General features: G+C 44.9%; 1 protein-coding gene across 1 annotated transcript in view; it reads right to left on the reverse strand.

The window, feature by feature from the left end:
* Positions 1-24,907, reverse strand: part of LOC124790139 — a 302,687-nt gene that overhangs the window by 165,497 nt on the left and 112,283 nt on the right. The gene's annotated exons all lie outside the window — the stretch shown is intronic.

A 24,907-nucleotide genomic window follows, 5' to 3' on the forward strand; every position in this document is an offset into this window, starting at 1 on the left:
ATCGCAAGTTGGCGTTGCAACAGCGGCCAACTCGTTCAAATATTTTACACCAAGCCGCTTTCTGAGACACACAAGACACTAGTTGGAAATAAAAATTAAGTTCTCTTTAATACGATTCACAAACATGTGAAGTTTAGTAAAATTAAACGAAACTTGTCGGTTTCAGTATTCGACTGAGTCTTCTGCGTTGCGACCACGTCATGCTGTAAATTTTCCAACGATGCTTACTTCATCACATGTTGACCTTGCAACAACGGCCGATTCGTTCAAACATTTTATACCAAGCCGCTTTCTCAGATCTACAACACACTTCGACTATAAAACTCACTATTGGCCTTTCCGCCGTGCGTCCATTATCAAGTGCAATACTGCAAAAGTGTGCTTTAGCACGTGTCAAACACTAAAAATTTGGTCAATTACTGCAGTTGTCATGTGTACGATGAATACGAGCAGTGGTTTTATGTAATTCATGTAAAAGATGGCAACAACGGAAACATTAAATACCCAACATTCGGTTGTGACGAAGCATTGTACACATGTGTAGGTTCTGATACATGCTAAAGCACAATTTTGCAGTATTCCATTCGACAATGGCCACACGGTCGAATTTGTAATAGTGGATCTCGTAAATAAATAATTTTTCGGTCAAAAGGGACCATGATGACATTCGCAGAACAATAATAAATAAAATGTAAAGAAGGGCAGCAGTCAGTCGCAGAATCCGTAATTTATTGCAGATCTAGATTTCGACTGTAACGTAGTCATCATCGGTGCATTACCCGAAGAGTCATATAGGCATAACCACGACAGAGCAGGAACGTGTTCAATTGAGTTTTGCTTCTGCCCTGTAAATGCTGGTATTAATTGTCAAATGTTTATGCTCTGACATGGTTATGCCTATATGACTCTTCTGTTATGCACCGGTGATGACTGTGTTATAGTCGAAATCTAGATCTGTAATAAATTACGGTTTCTGCAACTGACTGCTGTCCTTCTTTATATTTGAATATTCAACGGTCTCTATGCACTACGGGTATCCAATGCATTCCAATTTAGTTAATAATAATCAAGAGGTAACACCGCTGTAGAATTCTCATAAATTCATTTTTTATTGGCTAAGTAGATGACCTAAATCTTCTAAAATATGAGGCAGAAATATGAGTCCTCCTGTAGCTCTACGGATGACCAGGAACGGCGTACCTGAGCCGGCTCGATATCTCTTGTAGTATCTGTGTACAGTCAGCAGCATTTCAGGGAACAATAATACATTAGCTTGGCTTCAGCAAGCGACAGTAAGTGTACGAAAAAGACGATTCTTTCGCTTCGAATGTTGACTTTTGTGTGCAGTATTGACTTTTAATAGTTTATTTGTGTACTTATAGTATACAGTTTTGATTTTAAGTACGAATGACCGGTAAGAAAGTGTACTCGGGTAGAGAAGGTAACGACAACATCGTATGCAGGGCGGCGTCGAAGCAGTATGTCATCAAAGTGTCCAAAGAATAGATATGAGGTTGAGAGCTGTTGGCAAGGATCCTGCGCCTTTGCTAAGAAATTGAAAGACAATGACCAGATTTTAATGTGAATTACGGATTGTGGTATGGGCTACAGATGTCTTCGCCGTTTTCTCTGTTGTTGTATTTTTTTTTCTCAAGACTTGAAATGTAGAACATCCAATACAGACATGGCGTTGCAAGAACGAATTCTTCGAAGCTTAGCCTTCACAACAATTAGCGCGTGTCTAAACTGCCCAGAAGTTGTTATACCGAGTAGTGAGTGTATACGGAAGGCCGCGCGGGATTAGCGGAGAGGTCTCGGACGCTGCAGTCATGGACTGTGCGGCTGATCCCGGCGGAGGTTCGAGTCCTCCTTCGGGCATGGATGTGTGTGTTTGTCCTTAGGATAATTTAGGTTAAGTAGTGTGTAAGCTTAGGGACTGATGACCTTAGCAGTTAAGTCCCATAAAATTTCACACACATTTGAACTTTTTTTTTTTCTTCTTGTATACGGAACGAATATGAAGACAGCTGTCGAAACGTCCCAGCTGCGCGTCTGCTTGGAGCAGGGCTAAAGGCAATTGTAAAGTTTGTGCGTTTAAGGAAACGCCACGACCGATATTTCAATAGTTCTACAGTAAACTAATGGATATGGTTTCGATCGCAACGGCAACAGTACAACAGGCCTGTCCTGGGGTAGCAGATTAATGGTAACAGTTTTCTAAACGTAGAATGTTTTCATTTGTTCATATCTATAACACATTTCAAAATTTCAAACGCTTTTTTCTCGGGATATGATTTTTCGAAACGGCACGCAGCATAACTCCAACAATTTTCAGTCTTTTGATTCGAAAATTTAACCACAAATTTGGAATAACATTTCAATGTGAACCACCGAGCGGATATTCGATTAGTTAATTTAACAAATATTTATTGACAACTGACCCTTTTTTATGAAAACTGAACGACTTTATTAAAACACTCACCGAATGCACAAAAATCAATATTTCTAAAATCCTCCACGTAGTTCACTAGTTAAAATCATGTAGATTACATATACTTATTTTCTTTTTTCCAGATCCAAACCGGCACCAGTTACACTGGGTGCCGCAGATCGCCTCAAATTCGACATATCTTGGGGGGAATTGCTGCAGTGTCGCTATTTTATAATATTTTCTGACAATTTTTTTTTCTTATGTATTTAAGTGGTGTTGCCCTTCAAGTTTTTAATTTTCAGTCTTCGCTTGGGCACAGAGTCGATAGCATATATCGCACGAACGAGCGTGCAAACCGAAGCGCGTTACCGTTAGACAATACGGAGCGCGCGTAGGTGGAGGGCGTGGTCACGTGGGCCATTGTCTGTGGGAAGCTGCCGTGCTCGGGCGCCCCCGCCATCGCCGCCACCATCCGGAAGACGGCAATTCCCCGCGGTCCTTGAGGAGTAACAACAGCTCGTTACAGCCTGCGGCCGCCTCTGAGGACCCTCGTGGTCCCACTTGCGCGCAGGCGCCCCTGCCTCCTCCTCTCATCCGACTTCTTCCGAACTTCCTGACCCGCACGGTCACGTTCCAAAACGACTAGCCTCTCGGCTGATAGTGCGGTCACTAATCTTGACGAATCCATGAAAACTGCGCCCAACCAGAAATCTGTGAAATCTGCGGCCAATACCTGCTCCTTTTGTGTCGCGGTTTACTTGCGCCCGGACCGTCGTAATTACACTAAACTACCTGCTCTTCAGACAGGGCTCAACTGCGCTCCGATAGACCCCCTCTACTACAGTATCCGACTGCCTGGACAACAGCCTTATTACGGCTGTAGCTGTTGCGGAGTTGACATCGTGCGACTTGTGTATTTATGTCACAATAGTTCCGATATAGGAGTTTCAACGACCATTCAGATAGACGTTTACGCAGTGGTGTAGCTATGTACTGTAGTTTGGTAACTGGCGCAGACTTTTAATTTGTCATCCCCCCTCCCAAACTGCCAACCTCACAAATGTATAAAATACAACATTTGTGTGCAGGAGTTTTTTTTTTCATATGCGTGGCTAAGTAATCAAAGTGTAATGTTAACTGCTTTGCAAACAGTTTTTATGGATGAAAACGAATAAGAAAAACGCATTAAAAAACGCACAGTTTTACTGATTATTAAGGAAGCGGAACTAGCAACCGAAGATCTCTAGAGTGATAGGTGACTAACACGTAGCTTCGACGCGCGAGTCGACGAAGTGGCGTCAAATCGAAAGACTTGCACCCGGCAAACGGTCTAACCGACGGGAGGCCCTAGTCACACGACATTTCCATTTTTCCTTCTTTTTGGGCTACAGATTTTGAAATTGCTTCATCAGAATCGATATCTTTAGCTATCACATTTTTATTGAGTAACTGCTAAATTAGACAGTCTTGTTTAATTCATAGTGGACTCAAGATAATTCGTAATTAATCTGACTTTTGAAAAAGAATTCTCTTACATAACGTTATTGAAACACATTTCGTAAGGCCAAAACAGAGCTGGGAACAGGTTAGGTAGAAATCTTCTTAGTCGTGAAATTTGTGCAACGATATCGTCTTCAGGAATCTCAATATAATTTTCAACAGGTTTTTGAGTAATCGTGGGAAGTTGCGTTTCTGGAGTTTGAATTAAATCTGGATCTGAAACAGCATCTGTTATAGAATGAGATTTTCACTCTGCAGCGGAGTGTGCACTGATATGAAACTTCCTGGCAGATTAAATCTGTGTGCGGACCGAGACTCGAACTCGGGACTTCTACCTTTCGCGGGCAAGTGCTCTACCATCTGAGCTACCCCAGCAGGACTCACGCACCGTCCTCGCAGCTTCATTTCTGCCAATACCTCGTCTCCTATCTTCCAAACTTTACAGAAGCTCTCCTGCGAACCTTGCACAACTAGCACTCCTGAAAGAAAGGATATTGCGGAGACATGGCTTAGCCACAGCCTGGGGGATGTTTCCAGCATGAGATTTTCACTCTGCAGCGGATTGTGCACTGATGTGAATCTGCCGACGCCGTCAGAGAGGACAACAATGTAGCAATGTTCGAGGGGCGTTCGATAAGTAAAGCAACACGTTTTTTTTTCTGCCAATTTCGGTTGAAAAAATACAGAATTTGTTAGGGGTCATCGCGGCATATTCCCACTTCAGCTCTAATTTCAAGAAGTTTCGATAGGTGTTAATGTTGTTCGTAGCCTTCAATATGGCGTCTGTAACGGAAGCGCGTTCGAAGCGGAGAGCTGTCATTGAGTTTCTTTTAGTTGAAAACCAGAGCATCACAGTCATTCATAGGCGCTTGAGAAGAACTTCTTCGGACACTGGCTGTGAACAAAAACACGGTGAGTCGTTGGCTTGCAGAATAGTAACGGAGATCTGGCAGTGAATATAAGTCACGCACCTCATTATAAGTGTACGTTTGTTATTTTGACATGGTCCTTATATTTTGGGAAATACCATTTTGACTATCTGGATGATCTGAAAATGGGTTCCGAGCCGAAACTAGTCATCAAGTAAATAAAAATGAAATTTGCAACTTTGGCTGGTTTACCGTTGTATTGATTAACACAATTTGCTGCTCTACAATTACTCCGACATGCTGGAAGTTCATAAAGTATCTGGATTTCGGTGTCTAAGGGGGAAGGAGGGAGAGGTGAACAGACACAGAGAGGAGTGTGTGGAGGAGATGAACCGAGAGAGGGGGGTGGAGGACAGAGAGATGGGGGAGGAGCAGATGGACAGAGAGAAAGATAGGTGGGGAGGAGAAGCTGTACGGAGAGAGGAGGATGGGCAGAGAGAAGTGGGGAGTAGTTGTATGCAATACACTTGCCATGCACATACATCGCCAAAGCTGCGAATAAAAAGCTGGTATTGTAGCAAGTGTGACATTTCCGGCCATGAAAGATTTCATTTTAATTTCATTTAATTCTAAGTTGCTTTTAGTTTTCCAGCAATTCCTATTATTGTTACGTTATCCACATCTATAATGTTACAGTACGCAAGGACACAGCACTCTCTCTGCAAATGATACTAGCTATGCATCAAAGAGGATCGTAACCTGACTGACAAATTCTCTACCTCAAGATAGGACATATCGGCCTCAAACTGACAACACGAGAAAAATAAAATCACTTTAAATGGGTAACTAACTGTAACAAGTCACTTTTACTTATATTTCTACTACCAATAACGGATGATGGTACCTGTATCATCAGCTGATTTGTACACACGGTTTCCTGGAAAAAAACGTTGCACTGCCTTTCAGTTAAGACAGATTGCTTTTCTTAAACATGTTTACTGTATAATCTACAGTTTTCTTCAAGTGGCATAGTGATACGTGCTATACACCAAAACAAAAAAGACAGACTTGGTTCAAATGGCTCTGAGCACTATGCGACTTAACTTCTGATGCAACATATCTTTTTCTTTACCAAATTCGTTTGAAAAGTGCAGAATTTGTTTTGGGACATCGTGGAATATTCCCGCTTTAGGTCCGATAAGTGGTGGCTTTCTACACGTGAGCTTCAGAACGGCGTCTGTAACGGAATTGCGGTCCAAGCAGAGATCTATCATTGAGTTTCTTTTGGTGGAAACTCCGAGCATCACTGTCATTCATAAGCGCTTTCAGAACTTCTTCGGTTGTGAACAAAAACTCGATGAGTCGTAAGGCGTCTGTAATCACAACAAGGTCGCGCAAAACTGCCGGCCGGTCGCACGCAATCGTCTCTCCTGTAATTATGGAACGGCCGCGCGGAGTGGCCGCGTGGTTTGAGGCGTCATGTCACGGACTGCGCGGCCCCTCCCGCCGGAGGTTCGAGTCCTCCCTCGGGCATGGGTGTGTGTGTTGTTCTTGGTATAAGTTAGTTTAAGTAGTATGTAAGTCTAGGGACCGATGACCTAAACAGTTTGGTGCCTTAGGAATTCACTCACAATTGAACATTTGAATGATGGAACGTTCTGACACTCTCATTCGAAGTGATCGACGGATCACAATCAAACTTCTCCTTCTCCATGACAACGCAAGGCCTCACACAAGCCTGCGCAGTACCCGAGAGGAGGTCACAAAACTTCACTGTACTGCTCTTTCTCATCCACCCTACAGCCCGGATCTCGCACCTTCCGACTGTCGTCTGTTTGACCCAGTCAAGGATGCTCTCCACGGTAAGCAATACGTGGGTATTGGAGAGGTTATTGATGCAGCAAGACATTTGCTCCGACGTCGGCCAGTAGAGTGGTACCATGCGGGTATAAAGGCCCTACCAGTAATGTTGCGCAACACCATCGCATTGAACGGAGATTACGTTGAAAAATAGGGTTTAGTAGCCAAAAGATTGAGAAATAATATGGTGCATTGGAATCAGAAAAAATGTAATGGATTACTTATTGAGCGCCCCTCATATGCTATAGGAGTTGCAAGTAGATTGAAGCCTTTTTTATTTAATCCCCAAGAAATTTCCTAATGTTCTGCTGGTTAATATGAATTGAAATGAATCGGATTCGAGTCCCGCTCCATCGTACGGTTCTAACGTGTCAGGATGATTCAGTTCAGCTAGCAGCCACTCTGCAGTCCGCTGTATTTTGAAACAGAGCATCGTTTACGTGCATTTCAACGTCAAAGAACGCATGTAATTTCTCCACAAATCAAGAAATCAATGCTTTGTTCTGAGTAGCGCTCGATGGCGCTCGACGGAAGAGCGACAGAGCTGACGCGTTGAGTGTGCTCACCTCCGACACGTCTATAGCCGCGGCCGCAGCGACCCTGAGTGGCGTGCTTTCACCAAATTGCGCTGACCCCATTCCGGCCCGTTGCGTCACTCCACCACGCGCACGGCGTGGCTCCGTCCCACCAGAAGCTGGCGTCACCGCAATAGGTTGCAGCCAGCCCGCCCCTCACCTGTTGCACTGCACCCCGCGGGCGCAGAACTCTAGTCCACAGCTTAGGTTACCATACTAACTGTGCTTGAATCCTACTCAGCGTTACTTCTCTGTGATAAATTCCTGTCACCGGCCGCTATGGTCGAGCGGTTCTAAGAGCTTCAGTCCCGAACCGCGATACTGCTACGGTCGCAGGTTCGAATCCTGCCTCGGGCATGGATGTGTGTGATGTCCTTAGGTTAGTTAGGTTTAAGTAGTTCTAAGTCTAGGGGAATGATGACCTCAGACGAAAAGTCCCATAGTGCTTAGAGCCATTTTGATAAATTCCTGTTTATTCCTTTTACATCAAAACTTTTTGCACTAGGCTGAAGGAAAATAAGCAATGATTTCTCTTAACTGACGTTAACATGAAATTCATCTACATCTACTCTTTATCCCACTGGCCACATTACACTTAGGTGACAAAAGCCATGGTATAGCGATGAGCACATGTACAGTTGACGGAAGTATCACTTACACAATGCATAAAAGGGCTGTGCCTTGGTGGAGCTGTCATTTCTGCTCAGGCGATTCATGTGTAAAGGTTTCCTTAGTTATTATGGCCGCACGACGGGAATTCACAGGCTCTGAACGCGGAATGGTTGTCGGTTCTAGGCGCATGGGACATTTCATTTCGGAAATCCTTAGGAAGCTGAATACCAAATTACAGGCAATACCCCTCCCCACGGACAACTCAGTGGCCGACGGCCTTCACTTAACGACCGAGACCAGTGGCGTTTTTGCAGAGTTGTCAGTGCTAACAGACAAGCAACACTGAGTTAAATAACCGCAGAAATCGCTGTTTGACGTACGTCTTACGTATCCGTTAGGACAGTGCGATAAAAATTGGCTTCGGCAGCAGACGACTGACGGAGTCCCTTTGCTAACAGCACGACATCGCTTGTAGCGAGCTTCTGAGCTCGTGACCATATCGGCTGGATCCTACACGTCTGGAAAACCGTGGCCTGGCCAGATGAGTCCCGATTTCGGATGGTAAGAATTCATGGTAGGGCTAGAAAGTGGCGCAGACCCTACGAAACGTTGGACCCACGTTGTCAACAAGGCCATAATGGTGTGTGGGCTCTGTTTGCATGGAATGGGCTGGGTCCTCTGGTCAAATTGAACCGATCATTGACTGGAAATGGTTATGCTCGGAGAGTGCCGCGCAAGGTAGCCGTGCGGTCTGGGGCATCTTGTCACACGGTTCACGCGGCTCCCCCCCCCCCCCCCCCCCCCCCCCCCTGGAGTCCTCCCTTGGGCATAGGTGGGTGTGTTGTCCTTAGCGTAAGTTAGTTTGTTAGATTAAGTAGTGTGTAAGCTCAGGGACTGATGACCTGAGCAGCTTGGTCCCATAAGACTTACCACAAATTTCCAGTTTTTTTCCTCGGAGACCAAGTGCAGCAAACAACGATGGAATTTTTACAGATGACAATGCGCCGTGTCACTGTGCCACAATTGTTCGCCATTAGTTTGTGGAACATTCTGCACTATTCGAGTGAATGATTAGGCCATCCACATCGCCCGACATGAATCCCATCTAACATTTATGAGGCATAATGAAGAGGTCAGTTCGCGCTCAAAGTCCTGCCCCGGCAACACTTTCGCACTTATGGACGGCTTTAGAGGCAGTATGGCTCAATATTTCGTCAAGGGACTTCAAACGACTTGTTGAGTCCACGCCACGTCGAATTGCAGCACAACGCCGGGCAGGAGGTGGTTCGACACGGTATTGGGAGATAACCCATGACTTCTGTCACCTCTGTGCGTGCTCTGTAATGTGACGGTAGTTATGACATCTCTACCTTTCGCTCCTTCCCTGTTCCATTCGCTAATCACGTGTGAGAAGAATGGTTATCAGTAAAGCTCTAATATACATATCACCAAAAGTTTTGCATCACCTCAATACGTCGCGCCGACGTGTTGCTACCGTAACCTTTCCTTGTTCCTGTACCGATTGGAAGGTCAACCCTGACTTTGTTTGTAAACATACACACAGTTACCATGACCGTTACCGACAGTTGAAAGTAAAGCACCAATTGAAACGCATTAGAGACCGTGGAACAATAGAGTGAACACCCATTTGCCATGAAGGACGGTCACGGCCAATGATCGGGTCCGCGTCATCATGTTACGCGCAGAAGGCTTGTCAACCGAGGAAGTTGCTCACATGTCCACCGGAGTGAAAGTAATCTGATGAGGACATGAAATCGGTTTCAGTCGACAGGTACTGTCGAAGACTTACACCGCACAAGTCGTCCACGTTCGATAGGTGCACTGCATGGTTGATATATGCGACTTTTGAGTCGAAGGAATCATGGACCGATTGCTTAAAACCTCGTTCCAAGGTCTATAGGACGTCATGTGTCGCATCAAACTCTTAGGAGACGAACGCATGACGTGAATCTCCTTTCCCGACGACCATGGCCGAGCACCACCGGACTTGGCGCCTCCAGATTATCATCTTTTCACCTCCCTGAAAGCGAAAATGAGTGGAATTAAATTTTCAACTGATGATCAGACGCGCAAAGAGGGTCTAAAGTGGGGGATGACGCTAGCGGGAGAGTTCTTCGAGGATGGCATAAAGAAGCTTGTGCCATCGCTCACCACATGGACTGAACGGGATGGCGATGATGTGGAAAAAGTAATCAACAAGTCCCCCGCCGGCCGGAGTGGCCGATCGGTTCTAGGCGCTACAGTCTGGAACCGCGCGACCGCTACGGTCGTAGGTTCGAATCCTGCCTCGGGCATGGATGTGTGTGATGTCCTTAGGTTAGTTAGGCTTAAGTAGTTCTAAATTCTAGGGGACTGATGACCTCAGAAGTTAAGTCCCATAGTGCTCACAGCCATTTGAACTATTTGAACAAGTCCCCCAACAATATCTTGTAACTTTATTCAGATACGCTGTATCTAAAAATATGTAAAAATCTAGCACATTTATTTTCTGAAAATACCTCGTAGAATGTCTCAGAGCCACTTTATTTATTTATGTGCCATGAATGTCGAAATAAAGTGGTGTTGCAAAACTTGTGTTGACGTATGGATCTGGTATTTTCTCATTGTGATATATGAGAGAAAGTAATACTCTTTCTGGGATGTAAAAACTCTAGGAATTTCAACAGTAAACCTCTCCGTGACGCACAACACATCTGTTGTAGCGTTCAGCATCTGATTTTGTTGAACATCTCCGTAACATTTCGCACGCCGATTAAACTACCCCACTACGAAACGTGCCACCTTTCGTTCGACTTTCTCCTATTAATCCACCCTGATAAGGGTCCCAGACTGACAAAAAATGATCCAGAACGGGTAGAACAAATGTTCTGTACGGAACGTACTTCTTGGGTGCATTACATTTCATTTTCTTCTAGCGAATCTCCTCCTTCCATGTGCTTTTTTTACGGTTTGTTTTATGAGCATTCCACTTCAGATCTCTCCTGATGGTCGTTCCTAGGTATTTTGCGGTAGTTAGTGTTTCCAGTGATTTGTCGCCAATCGTGTAATAGACAAGTACCAAACTTCGTCGTCTGTTTATGCGTCAGTCACTTTCATTGTTTTTCTGCACGTTTTCCTGTAATTCGCTAGTCTTTTGGCGTCGCCTTCTTATAAATAGTATGTTGTGAAGATCCTCATGGACCTTCTTAAGTTATTCACTAGATCATTCACCTAAAGGGTGATTCTTATTAACGTTTAGAAACTTCAGAAGTGACGTAGATGACGCTGAGACAAGTGATTTAATATAAGACACATGGGGCCGAAGATTTCGGGAAATATTCCAAAAGTGAATGACAAATGTTGAACTGGGCCAACGAGATACACGCACCCGCAGCGAACTTGTGACGTCACACCTGTCGGCTTGTCTGCCGCACTTCGGGACTTGGGGAACGCCCGATTCTGTGCAGCGCCCATGGGAAATCAGTATTTAATTGAAAAGGTACCGACTAAACAGCTTAATTTTGTCGTGTGCTATCGAGAGCTTGGTAGCATTTAAACGCACAGTTAATAATTATTAAACTCGTGTGGAATAGTTACTCGCTCCCCATCAGGAATAGCTGCTGGCACTCGTAAGACCTGCAGTATCACGTGCTGTGACGTAACCGCCACGGCCTGCCTTTCTCGTAGGCCTCGATGTTGAACATGTGACTTGACCAGATGACGTACGAGGCCCAGGAGAAAGACAGCACGTGACATTGCAGGTCTTACGATGCCACCAGCCTTCTCCGGTGGGGAGCTAGTAACTATTTCAGGTGAGTTTAATAATTCTTGTATGCGCGTTTAAATGCGTGCAAGCTCTCGATAGCAGATAAAAAAAGTTAATAACTTTAGTGGGTTACTTTTCAATTACACATTGATTTCCTGTGGGCCCTGCGCGGAGCCGTGTGCTCGCGAAGTGTGGCGAACAAGCCGACCCGAGGCCTACGAGAAAGAAGGCCGTGGCGCGTACGTTACGAAGGTAGGCCTGCGCTCGCTCGTTCGCTGAACTCAGCAGACAAACTACGTTTCTACACCTGTTAACGCGTTACTAGGCGTATACCTGCAAGCGAGAATTGCATATTCTAGTTGAATCCGCAGCTATGGAGTCATACTGTTATTAGTCCTACAATGATCGGAAGTCCATAGGTCTAATTATAATTTGTTACGGCTGTAGTGGGGTACAAAAAAATTAAAATCATGCCAAAATGATTATCAGTTGTATATGGCACCACTTCTTGTATGAAATGAGGACTGTTAAGCATAAGAGACTAAATGCTATAAACAAGCCGTTATACCGTTTATATCTAGTATCGATCTTAAATTAAATTTTGTTGTACAGTAGTACTGTTAATCATTAAGACCATAATAGCAGATTCCCGTAGAAGATGCAATTCTAGTTAGTACGTACACGCCCAGCTTTAGAAACGCATTTTGTCTGCTGAGCTGAGCGAGCGAACGAGTTCGTGACGTACGCGCCGCGGCCTGTCTTCCCCGTGGGCCTCGAGCCGACTAGTGTGACGTCACAAGTTAGTTGCGCGTCTCGTATTTCTCGTGGTCCCCGATGAAGTACCTCGCCGCATGTCTAGCGTTTTAAGGTTACTGACGCACATCGTTCCGGTAGGCTACTATTTTTTCGTTCTTGAGCGATAATGTTAATACAAGACTACGATTAATCGGATTACATTTATCGAGCTTGCAGGCATGCATCTATCTTATGGTGCTTTTTAATTTCAGTGCGTTTGTAGCAAGATGTATTTACGCAGAACGTTTCCTACAGTGTGTTTTACCATCTCACGCATCGTGGATCGTCGGATGCGTGAAACAGGGAGCCTACACTTACGTAAACCACTGAACGAAAAAAAAAAAGTGTGAGGGAAGGTAAGACAGTGATCAGATATGCTGCGTTCTGCAATCAAAGTTAATCACATAAGGTCTACTTTGTTGCTATTTGCGAGCACTACCATATCAGATTGGATAATGCAAGAACGAAAACAGAGTAGATTAGCGAAGCGAGGATAGCACTGTCCCCTAATGGCGAGGGTAGGATCGACAAGCCCAAGCACTGCACATGCAGCTAGGTACGTAATGTGGTGACGTCAGATTTTGAACAGTTTCATCCACTTTTCAAGTATTTCCCATTTGCGGCCTCTTGTGTTTTATATTAAATTACGTAGCTTCGGAAGGTTTTAAACGTTCATAAGAATCACCCTGTATATCGTAAACAGTAACGATCCTGTTACACTTCCTTGGGATTCTCCCGAAACTACTTTACTATCTGTGAGAAAAAGTAGCACCGAAGCTGTATCTTGAGAACGGCTTCATTGTCTTACACGAACAGTTTCGACGGTACATTACCGTCATCCTCAGGCCCTAACACGGCCAAAAGAGTTGCGCTGGGCCGAAAGAGTTGCGTTGGAGACAGCACGGTGTCGAGTAGAGACTCCTGACGAAAGCTAGCCCACGTGTACTAGTAACAAGGAGCCCACAATAAATGCGCCAAGGAAACATGGTACTCTTATGGCACTGGTGGGACCTGAGGATGGCGGTAATGTGACGCCGAAACTATTCGTGTGAGACAATAAAGCCTTTCTCAAAATACAGCTGTTGAGGTAATTTTTCTCATATATATCATCAGCTGAAGTCCCTCGTCCATGCAATAGGATGGACATCCATGAATTATTTTAACATCCGGCGATTTTGTCCATAACTATCTCGTCATTATCCTTCTCTTAATGTGTTCAGTTGCTTGCTACCAGAAGAAATAAGTGTCTTTTGACAGTGGGATATAAGATGATCTTACGCTACAGGAAGAACAGAAAGTCCAGACAAAATGCAAATGATACTTCATAGCAATATCGTATGCCGACCTTTGGTGGCTGAGCGGTTCTAGGCGCTTCAGTCTGGAATCGTGCGACCGCTACGGTCGCAGGTTCGAATCCTGCCTCGGGCATGGATGTGTGTGATGTCCTTAGGTCAGTTAGGTTTAAGTAGTTCTAAGTTCTAGGGGACTGATGACCTCAGATGCTAAGTCCCAGAGTGCTCAGAGCCATTTGAACCAATATCGTATGTGTGAAGCGATGTAGAAGACCGTTTGTTGTAAATTTAATGCACATGAGTACAATCTTATACAGACAATAATTTTGATTTCTGTGTGTGTTGATGTTTCCTGTATTTACCTTCATTTGCAACACTTGTAGTGAGATTGATTTTTAAAACGACGCACAGAAAGTGGATCTTAATGTTTATGTCGCGTGAGTAGGGCCTGCCGTCAGGTAGACCGTTCGCCGGGTGCAAGTCTTGCGATTTGACGCAACTTCGGCGGCTTGCGCGTCGATGGTGATGAAATGATGATGATGATTAGGACAACACAACACGCAGTCCCTGAGCGGAGAAAATCTCCGACCCATCCGGTAATCGAACCCGGGCCCTTAGGATTGACATCTGTCGCGCTGACCACGCAGCTACCGGGGGCAGACAAAGTGGATCTGGGTTACAGGGTCTTCTGGGCTGTGAATATGGCAACACCAAACTGTGAGGTTGCCATAGAAACGACGCAACTTCGGTGCTTATATCGATCCAGTTTGTTTGTGTACACTGACGTGATCGATCGCGACGCTACGCACTGCTGAGTGCCCGCTTGTAAAATCAGCAAGGCTCTGCAAAAGTACTCCTCGAAGACTGCCCCTGTCACGACCTCGTTTGTTTCGTTGGCGCTGTCGTCGCTTTAAGCGAGTTCTGTAGTCCAGATGTTGGCTGCCACGTGGGTTTTCCTCGTTGCAGTAACAGTAGCTGATCGTATTAACATTCTTTCCGAAATATTAGCACGAATCCCATTTTATCCAGTACACATACTCGCATCTGAAGCTAAACAGGTGAAGTGATGGCACTTCGCTCACGTTAATTGACAGCAAATTATGTTAGTTTACTACGATAATTTGCACATAAAATACATTACTCCTGATAAGCTGTGCACAAAAGATATCCATTACTTTCGAATATAGTTTTCCTTGTGGTAGTTATATCACAGTAATTACAAAACTTTAAAGGTAATAAGCTAAAACAGTCTAAATGTGTTTCCAGTTGCATAAATTGAATTACGCGTTAATTAAAACATGTGAACAATACTCTCTGGAGGAATGTGAGATAAATCTTCCTCACAGTGTCTTGTAAATCCTCTTTCTCCATGGCAAAAGTTCTAACTTGTTGTTACAAATTAAAACTTTCAGTGAATAATATATGTTGTTGTCATACGTCTTTATATTGTTATATTTGTGAAGCGAAGAATTTATGTCAGTCACAATATATGCTTGGTTAAACTCCAGTGTTTTTTCTCTGTGGTTGACAAAGATTTTGGCGAATATTTTTACGTTGTAGAGAATGGGCTCATAGGTATAGGACCTTTATTTTTGTGAGTGGCTTCTTTCTACATTTAAATCTGAATCTATATATCGCAAGCCACGTATCATCTTTTTTCCGTTTTCCCCACAGTCCATGACGCTCTACCATACTACGTTCTGTCCCATACGTACGTTCTGAGAAATTTATTCCTCCGAAATAGGGGCAATCGTTGATTCTAGCAGGCTTGGCTTGGTTACGACTGCCCTCTTTGCCCGTGATAATTTAGATTTTATGTTCTCCGCGCTTCGTCTTCGTGTTTTCCTTTGATTCCAAGGTGGGTGGATTCATTTAATTCCTGTGCCCCAATTTAGATGTTATGTTTATTGATTATCTCATTTGTGGTAATCCTCATCACTGCCACCTTTCTCGGTTTTACTCTCAAAACACATTCTGTACTCATTAGACTGTTAATTTCATTATACACGTCCTGTAATGCTTCTTCACTTTTACTGAGGATAGTAATATTATCAGTGAATCTTATCATTGATATCCCGTAACCTTGAATTTTAATGCCACTCTTCAAGCTTTCTTCCAGTTCGGTCCCTGATTCTTCGTTGTATAGATTGAGCAATAGGAGCGAAAGGCTACATCCGTCTTACATCCCTATTAATGCGAGCACTTCGTTCTTGGTCTTCTATTCTTATTGTTACCTCTTGTTTCCTGTACATATTGTATATTATCGTCTTTGCCTATAGCTTATTCCTATTTCTTTCGGAATTTCTGTAGTTTTGAACCATTCTTGACGAATGCTTCTTCCAAGTTGATAAATCCTATGAATGTGTGTTGGTTTTCCGTAAGTCATCCTTCCATTAACAACCGAAATGTCACAACAGCCTCTCTGATGGTGTAACCTACCCGAAAGCCAAACTGATCGTCATCTAACAGACCTTAAGTTTATTTTCCATTCTTCAAACGGTTCAAATGGCTCTGAGCAGTATGGGACTCAACTGCTGAGGTCATAAGTCCCCTAGAACGTAGAGCTACTTAAAACTAACTAACCTAAGGACATCACACACATCCATGCCCGAGGCAGGATTCGAACCTGCGACCGTAGCGGTCGCGCGGTTCCAAACTGTAGCGCCCAGAACCGCTCGGCCACTCCGGCCGACTCCATTCTTCAATATATTATTCTTGTCAGCAACTTGGATGCATAAGATGTTCAGCTGATTGAGCGATAGTTCTCACAATTATTTGGCCTCGTTATCTTTGTGGTTCTGTACATGATACTTTTAGGAAAGTCGGATGTTATGTTTCCAGTCTCATGGATTCTGCTCACCAACTTGAGTAGTTGCTTGGTTCCCACTTCCTCCAATGACTAAACAAATTCCGAAGGAATGTTATCTATCTCATTTGATCGTAAGTCTTCCAAGGTCTGCTTCACCAAAGCAGCCAGTCGCCTGTAGGGACAGAGGATGGCCGCTAAACCCAGGCGGTAGGCGTCATTTGTGCCGACATGAACCACGATTTTCGGCCGACTGCACCCAGTGTCCTCAGTCGCTGAGGCAGAGCCTCCTTCACATTTCTGACGTAACTCCCCACCCCCTACGTCTCCCGCAAGCAAACAGCGGACAGAGTGGACACTGACCTTTCTCGACCTGCTCGCTGTTTTCCTTGGGGCTCCTTTAGCCGCCAGCCGTTGCAGCTTCCGATAACAACCAAGCCCCCCTTTTGCTCTTGTTCGAACCTCTGAGGAAGACTGACCCCATTGCCAAGAGACGAGGCTGCTGTTGTCATGCTGCTGCTGCTGTTGAGTCATCTGACTAGGAATCTTTGTATTCCTTCAATTTCAGTTCACTGACCCCCACTATTTCTAGACTGAGCCCTTGCTTTTCCCTTTCCACATTTCCTTCCTTCCTTACCACTTAAAATTGCTTACCACTTAAAACGCTCTGATTCGTAGTATGTTACCCTTTCAATCAATCTTTTTCTAGTGGTTACCTTCCCCTTGGCGTTTCCCTCCCGGAGATCGGCATAGAGGACTAATGGCTCTGAGCACTATGGGACTTAACTTCTGAGGTCATCAGTCCCCTAGAACTACTTAAACATAACTAACCTAAGGACATCACACACATCCATGCCCGAGGCAGGATTCGAACCTGCGACCGTAGCGGTCGCGCGGTTCCAGACTGTAGCGCCTAGAACCGCTCGGCCACCTCGGCCGGTGGAATGGAGGACTAGCCTGGAATCTTTTGTTAATGAAGAGATCATCATGACACTTTTAGGATACCGCAACTCAGTGGGTAAAAAAAGGAATTCTTACAGGATGACTTTGTTGTCTGTCTGTCCGTCCGTCTGCGTGTCTGTTCGACTGTTAAGACCCCTCTGCTTTAGGAACGCGGATAAGTATCAAGTTGAAATATCTCATACTAAGGTCTACTAACTCATGGCGATGTAAAAATTTCAAGCATCTAAGTCAATGCAATCAATAGGTACGTTCCCTTTCGTCGCGTATTTTGGTACTAGCAAACTCACTCATCAGAACCTGTTGGTACTTCCCGATGACCTAGAACCATGAAATCTGGCAAGAAGCAAGGTTTTATAATACAAGTAAAGGACAAAATTATTGGTGTTGTAAATTAGCAAAGCATGTTAATGTAACTCCAGAATTAAAAAAATAAATTAAAAATTACAGTAAATGCGAAATTACAGAAAAAATTTAAATTTAAAACTTAAAACTGAAACATTCTCGAAAGTCTTGGAATTCCTGGGACCGATATCTTGCCAGCACCGATATCGATAACAGTCATAAAGCGTTGAGATTTTCGATTCTCGGGGTAGATGAAGTGTCTGTATACGGAATTACGTTTGTACAGAAGCCTCAGAGGGCGAGTCCTACTCGAAGCTGGCCTGTTATTTCAGTTACAGGCCAAATGTCATATGGTTACACATTGCTTCTCTTCATTGCAATGGTTTCCATTATATTTTTCATTTAATGCTGTTGACAAATGCTGATTCTTCTGCTGTTTACGGGCAATTTCCCACCCGATGGTCAACAAGACATTATCCTGAAACTCTGTCCTCTCCTTCGACACTCTTTGATAAGGCCGTTGACAGAATGAGGGTAACTCCATAGTCTGGCCTTATTTTTACTCAAAATATGAGTAACTGCCGGTTTTCGACCAAGGATCGACAACGTTTTGATTACTAATGAAAGATGCCCAGCTGTAGAGGCGTTAAAATTACGATTCGCGTTCAATGATAACATAGTTTCGTTAATATAGGGTGTCTCAAACATTTGGGTCAAATTTAAACACGTGATAGTGGGTCCACAATCGATTATACAGAGAGGGAACCAATGGTTGGAAATGCATATTTATTAGGTTATGGACATAAACAGCGTACACCACGTAACAACGTAGCTCATACTAACTGCTGAAGGTGACGACCGTTAGTCTCACTGGATGCATGGCAATGGCGGATTAAGTTCTGCCGCACTCTCTCAAAGATCCCTTGTGTCTGTTGTACCAGAAAACAGGCAGCTTGGACGCCAGCAAGCAGGTTTTCTAGGGGGTTTCGAACGTCAACGTCTTGACGTAGCCCGAGAGGAAAAAGTCCAGAGGTTTGAGATCCGGCGATCACGCTGGCCATGCTACAGGACCTCCTCTTCTAGTCGAACGATGACGATTTGTGTTGTTCAGATGATCGCGGACGTTAACATCGAAGTGGGCTGGTGCACTGTCGAATTGAAACCACATTCTTCTGCGGAAAACAAGGGATACAGTCTCCAAGAACTGTGGCAGCACATCTCGCAGGAACTTCTGCTAACGTGAACTGTCAAACGGAGAGGCAGCAAATAAGGCCATACTGACCCCGGACAATGCCCAGCCATACGCTGACACAGAATCGCTGCTGGTAGCGTGGGCATGGCCCTAACTCCAGGCATGGCTGTTGCGGCAGTTGAAAATACCATCAACTGTGATTGAGGCCTCATCCGTGAACAATACAAACTAAACGAAGTTCGTCACTGCAGCACTACAGTGGATAATCCATCAACAGAAGTTCACGCGAGGCTCAAAAACCGTTGTTCCCAGTGCTTGCATACATTCCTTAGGAAAAATGTGTGTGAAATCTTATGTGACTTAAATGCCAACGTCATCAGTCCCTAAGCGTACACACTACTTAACCTAAAGTATCCTAAGGACAAACACACACGCCCATGCCCGAGGGAGGACTCGAACCTCCGCCAGGATCAGCCGCACAGTCCATGACTGCAGCGCCTGAGACCGCTCGGCTAATCCCGCGCGGCATTCTTTAGATTGGAAGTATATCTGTTCAAGCAGTACTCTCTATACTGTATGCTTCGAAATGCTCGTTTCACGGGCTAGTTGACGGGTGCTTATTACTAGGCGGTCGGCCACACGATTCAACACCATCTCCTCAGAATCTGGTGTTTGGACATGTCTTTGGCGGGAACCTTGGTCGGTTATCTGTGGCTTGAGCGACCCCGTCTTTCTTAAGTTTGTAACCATGGAGATATCTGTTGGGAAAGGGTTCTCTGTACATTCACGCTGCTTTAAGGACACTATATAATGCTGCAGAATACATTAAATGCATGTCTGCCAACTGTCGTGACGAGGAATGTTCCATCTTTGGCTACCCGTCAAGCAAATGGTTCAAATGGCTCTGAGCACTATGGGACTCAACATCTTAGGTCATAAGTGCCCTAGAACTTAGAACTAGTTAAACCTAACTAACCTAAGGACATCACACACACCCATGCCCGAGGCAGGATTCGAACCTGCGACCGTAGCAGTCCCGCGGTTCCGGACTGCAGCGCCAGAACCGCTAGACCACCGCGGCCGGCTACCCGTCAAGCGATGGACACTCCACAAGCTGTCTGAATAGTGGTGTGTGTGCGGCACAGGTTTAATGCGACGGTACGATGCATGCGATTGTTACATGATCTAAGTAGTGTACAGTATCTCTGTTTGGTGGTTATGAATGCACGGTGTTTACCATCCGCTGCCTATTCCAGCGTACAACAGACACCCAGGATCCAGAATGAGATTTTCACTCTGCAGCGGAGTGTGCGTTGATATGAGACTTCCTGACAAATTAAAACTGTGTGCGGTACCGAGACTCGAACTCGGGACCTTTGCCTTGGTATAGCAGTTGGCCGTGAAGGCAAAGGTCCCGAGTTCGAGTGTCGGTCCGGCACACAGTTTTAATGTCGGAAGTTTCATATCAGCGCACACTCCGCTGCAGAGTGGAAATCTCATTCTGGAAACATCCCATAGGCTGTGACTAAGCCATGTCTCCGAAATATCCTTTCTTCTAGGAGCGCTAGTTCTGCAAGGTTCGCAGAAGAGCTCCTGTGAAGTTGGGAAGGCAGGAGACGAGGTACTGGCAGAACTGAAGCTGTGAGGACGGGTCGTGAGTCGTGCTTGGGTAGCTCAGTTGGTACAGCAGTTACCTGCGAAAGGCAAAGGTCCCGAGTTCGAGTCTCGGTCCGGCAAAGAGTTTTAATCTGTCAGGAAGTTTCAGACACCCAGGATGTTTGCGATCGTGCGCAGGAACTACGCGCACCACTGCAATACGTACATTGAAACTGGCGGTCGTCGCTTTGAACAAGTACTGTGAGCTACGTGATGTACGTGATGTACTCTGTGTTTGTTCATAAAACAATAAATATGCATTTCCAACCATTCGTTCCCTATCCCGTTATAATCGATTGTGGACCCACCACTACCTGTCTCATCTTGACCCAGAGGGTTTGAGACACACTCTACAGTAGGCTTCCGTAGGTTTTCCAGTTCATTCCGTCTCTATCCAGAACTGGAGTTTGAACATAGTTTCTAGCGGCTGGTGAGTTCCGATAACGACGTGGGGAGAGCCGCAGCGTTTTCGGCAGTCGACTTTCCTCGCTGGGAGGGAAGCAGCAGTCGGGTGGTGGCGGAAAGAGGCTTGACGGCTGGCAGCAATCCCAGCAATTGTCCACTTGCCGCGCCGGGCCGCCCATTGCTTCGAGCCGGTCTGCTGGCTGGGACGGTCTTGGCACGAAGCCCGCCGACCGCTGCTGGCCACAGCGAGCTCTTCTGGAGGGGCCAACACGTCACCACCAACAGTCTGCGCTGCAACGACTACTGTAGGCTACAGGACTGATCGTAGGGTTTCACTCGTACACATACTCGTACACAGCTGACCACTAAAATTACAACAGTAGGAAGGATAGCAAATAACGACATTTCGCCTATTGTGCCTATATAGTATAGTAAGAAGAATCTATAAACCTGTAGATGATTTGGAAGTACACTGCTGGCCATTAAAATTGCTACACCACGAAGATGACGTACTACAGACGCGAAATTTAACCAGCAGGAAGAAGATGCTGTGATATGCAAGATTAGCTTTTAAGAGCATCCACACAAGGTTGGCGCTGGTGGCGACACCTACAACGTGCTGACATGAGGAATGTTTCCAACCCGTTTCTCATACACAAACAGCAGCTGACCGGCGTTGCCTGGTGAAACGTTGTTGTGATGCCTCGTGTAAGGAGGAGAAATGCACACCATCACGTTTCCAACTTTGATAAAGGTCGGATTGTAACCTATCACGATTGCGGTTTATCGTATAGCAACATTGCTGCTCCCGTTGGTCGAGATCAAATGACTGTTAGCAGAATATGGAATCAGTGGGTTCAGGAGGGTAATACGGAACGCCGTGCTGGATCCCAAATGCCTCGTATCACTAGCAGTCGAGATGAAAGGCATCTCATCCGCGTGGTTGTAACGGATCGTGCAGCCACGTCTCGATCACTGAGTCAACAGATGGGGACGTTTGCAAGACAACAACCGTCTGCACGAACAGTTCGACGACATTTGCAGCAGCGTGGACTATCAGCTCGGAGACCATGGCTGCGGTTACCCTTGACGCTGCATCACAGACTGGAGCGCCTGCGATGGTGTACTCAACGACGAACTTGAGTGCACGAATGGCAAAACCTCATTTTTTCGGATGAATCCAGGTTTGTTTACAGCATAGTGATGGTCGCATCCGTGTTTGGCGACATCGCGGTGAACGCACATTGGAAGCGTGTATTCGGCATCGCCATACTGGAGTATCACCCGGCGTGATGGTATGGGGTGCCACTGGTTACACGTCTCGGACACCTCTTGTTCGCATTGATGGCACTTTGAACAGTGGACGTTACATTTCAGATGTGTTACGACCCGTGGCTCTACCCTTCATTCGATCTCTGTGAAACCCTACATTTCAGCAGGATAATGCACGACCGCATGTTGCAGGTCCTGTACGGTCCTTTCTGGATGCAGAAAATGTTCGACTGCTGCCCTGGCCAGCACATTCTGCAGATCTCTCACCAATTGAAAACGTCTGGTCAATGGTGGCCGAGCAACTGGCTCGTCACCATACGCCAGTCACTACTCTTGATGAACTGTGGTATCGTGTTGAAGCTGCATGGGCAGCTGTATCTGCACACGCCATCCAAGCTCCATTTGACTCAATGCCCAGGCGTATAAAGGCCGTTATTACGGCCAGAGGTGGTTGTTCTCGGTACAGATTTCTCAGGCTCTATGCACCCAAATTGAGTGACGATGTAATCACATGTCAGTTCTAGTATAATATATTTGTCCAATGATACCCGTTTATCATCTGCATATCTTCTTGGTGTAGCAATTTTAATGGCAGATGATTTGGAAGTATATCGGGTGCAAAATTTAGCATACAGAGCTGCCACCTCTGTCAACAACAATAGCTCCAACTTGGCTCGGCACAGAGTCGAACTGAACGGCTGTAGATATGGTTACTGACATGATCTTTTAATTTTTACTGTATCCTTCTTTTGAATACCAATTTATCTGCTAAGATCACTGTGGCCACACAATTACTGGATTACTATTTTCGCCAATATGTACTGTTATATTCAGATTCACAAAAAGAAAGTATGTCACGGTAACAGGCTTACAACCATATAAAAAAAATGTGGCAAGGTATACCCAACAGCCCAATAACAAATATTACCCACTCATAAAACCCGGCAGTGGTAGTTACATAAAGAGAATGCTGGCACCACTGTGTCACATGAGGTCTATGCAATACGCTATGAAATAGTAACTCATAAATTCTTCTCATGTGGACGGATACAATATGAAGTCAACACATAATAACGAATACCTCAAATAACTGAAATGTTAAACAAAAATATAATATACAGTGGAGAAGCATTATTGTGACATGCTAAGTGTGCTGTCATAAAGTTTGTACGAGGTGGAGTACAAATGGCACGAACAAGACAGAGAAGTGTCACATCAAAGTAGTATAGACCAAGTGACCCTCTTATATCCCCGAAATATGAAACATCTGCTACAGGAGAAATTTTTCGCAACGGGTTCATACCATGACAATGTTTGTTTATTGGAGCCATTGAGGCGGCAAATTTTACAAGTCTGTGTTCCGTTGATGGAATTATGGGATGTGCAACGGTTTTCTTTTAATTGTAGTGAGGTGAACATCTTTAATTTAAAGGAAAATTGTTCAAATGTCTCTGAGCACTATGGGATTTAACTTCTGAGGTCATCAGTCCCCTAGAACTTAGAACTACTTAAACCTAACTAACCTAAGGACATCACACACAACCATGCCCGAGGCAGGATTCGAACCTGCGACCGCAGCGGTCGCGCGGTTCCAGACTGTAGCGCCTAGAACCGCTCGGCCACCCTTGTCGGCAATTTAAAGGAAGTGTGGTCAGATAATTTCTATTCCAAACAACACGCATCACAACATTTTCATTACTGAAAGGTCTTTCGTACGTTCCTCTACTGAGGTAGTGCCCTATATCGCACTACTGAAAGTCTGTTTCGTGAGACACAGGGTTAACAATTACTACGAATCCTTGTAAACAATTTTCCACATGACTGTAATCGAATTCTCTTGATCTGTCCGCTACATTCTTGATTTTTTTTAAAAAAAGAATGATTTATTCCCTACCCAAGAGGGCAAAGAGGACCGTTGTAGGATTTGATACTTGCACCCAAGCTGAAAACAAGGCAAGCAGTTCCGAAATGGGGATACTTGGGATGGGATTTCGAATTTCAGCATTCGCCTGGTAACAAAGACAAACCTTCCGGAAACCTTAGCTTAAAATTGATAATTATGTTTCAGGGACATAGTTATCCACATTGTGAAAGACAAAAAATTAAAAATGTGTGTGTGTGTGGTTGTGTGTGTGTGTGTGTGTGTGTGTGTGTGTGTGCGTGAGAGAGAGAGACAGAGAGAGAAAGAGAGAGGAGAAGAATTTTGTAATACTTTAGCATGTCAAAATTTCTGGGGAAACTTTAAATGTGCTGACGAAGATAGAATGAAGCAGCTGGTACACCACTTTTCAGTTAGTCTTTTAAATAAGCAGGAAGATACTCGTATATTTTGCGCTCCGATAGGAACATTTTTCCGCTGGTATAATGTATACCGATGAATAATACACATAGCGATTCGATCTAGTTCAAGATGTTGATCAGTAATACAAATTTCATAATGAGTTATTGAAAATATGCCAGAGTGTACATTAATTACCTAGCAGACAAGTCTCCATCTGTTGCAGAGCTCTGTTCTGCCAATACCCTTATTACGGCCATCTGCACAGCAGTGCGGTCGTCCTCTGCCGTGGC

Source organism: Schistocerca piceifrons, chromosome 3 (assembly GCF_021461385.2).
Source record: "Schistocerca piceifrons isolate TAMUIC-IGC-003096 chromosome 3, iqSchPice1.1, whole genome shotgun sequence".
In the NCBI taxonomy this organism is placed as follows: Eukaryota; Metazoa; Arthropoda; class Insecta; order Orthoptera; family Acrididae; genus Schistocerca; species Schistocerca piceifrons.